The sequence below is a fragment of the Arachis duranensis genome, chromosome 5 (assembly GCF_000817695.3).
Source record: "Arachis duranensis cultivar V14167 chromosome 5, aradu.V14167.gnm2.J7QH, whole genome shotgun sequence".
NCBI lineage: Eukaryota > Viridiplantae > Streptophyta > Magnoliopsida > Fabales > Fabaceae > Arachis > Arachis duranensis.
In genome coordinates this window covers 1,455,480-1,456,962 of record NC_029776.3, presented here as the reverse complement: position 1 = coordinate 1,456,962, position 1,483 = coordinate 1,455,480, and positions in this window count along the sequence as shown.

Here is a 1,483-nt window from a genome sequence, read left to right as displayed (position 1 = left end):
GTGTGGCCCCGCGGGTGATCTAGGAACGGGGCATATCAGGGTTTTTGCATAGGAGGGATGGTCACATGCGAAGTGACTTCCGTAATGTTAGTGAACCACCAGGATGCGTGAGCAAAGCGTAATGCGATGGGACGAGGTGGGTCCGACACGTGGCGTGATGAGGAGAGTGGGAGGGTACACGCGGCGTGAGGATAAGGCTATGGTTTCGCGGACTTTGTGTTTGTGACTTGGGGTGGTGGCCAGAACGGTAATAGCTGGCGGTTACAACATGTTCTGTAGTAGAGTTGAAGTATGTCCCATCCAAAGGGCAGAGGACTAGAGTAGAGGACCCCAGCCCCTCCCCTATCCTATAACAATTGTTGCACCTCACGAGATGTTTCTCTGTTCTCTGCAAATTGGCTAATTCCTTTGGAACTTTCTTTCTCTTTTATTATTTCATAATAATGGGAAAATATAAAAACCATACATGGTAATGGGATTATGGTTTCACGGTGAGCCATTTTTCTCTCTCCTCATTCTATTGGCTAGTTTCTGCTTTTGAGCTTTTTGTTACGCGGAGGTTGGGCTAATCATTAGAATTCAACACAGTCAGCAAAATCAAGCTTTCACACTCTGTTTGGCGGCTTCGCTTGTGGAATGTGTCAACCTTCTTCTAATGTTCTTCCACGCCTCGGCTCAGCTCAGTTCGGCTTGGCTTGGCTTGGCTTGGCTTGAAACTCCAAATTAAAATGGAAAAAACATGAGACGACTAAGGTTTGTGTTTTCATATTTGGAAGTGGTTTGTTTTTAACAGAGGCATGAAGTGACAAAATTTCGCTTTTTTAATTATACGAGCAAGAGACACGCAATAAATGCAGCTATGGTGTACAGAAACCTAATACTACTATTGAGGACAGTTCGAAGGCGAAGCTTCCCTGCTTTGCGTGTAAGCTCAGGTTGTGGATGCTCTCGCTTAGAATAACTGCGTCTAAAATGGCCCTTCAAGCACCCAGGGGTGTTTTCGTAAATCTGCATTGAGTAAGGGTAAAGATTCTGTTTCTGGAAAGTTCTCTAATTGACCAAAATGCCTCATCAACACTGCAAAATCACCTAAATACCTAAAAATTAAATTGAATTTAAAAAGGAAAAAAAAATACTCTTTTTTTATTGGGGACCACAGCAGAACGAACCAGCTTTTGTGAAAATAAATGGAAGGTTTAATAAATAAAAAAGAAATATTTGAATGGAGTCTATGCTAATTAAAGGGGCGAGAGAATGAAGGGTGGATTATGTGGTTATGAGGAAATGGGCGATTGTGAAGCGTTGGATTTGTTGTAAGATGTGATGATGGGATGGGACCATGATAGAGGGGATTGGATAGGAGATAATTGAGTTGAGGGGAGTTATGATGCCACATTTATCGCTGGTAGCTATAAAAGTGAAGTTAGCCAGCTCACTCCTAATTTCATAAATTCTTCATCTTTATTCTATGGTTTACCTATAT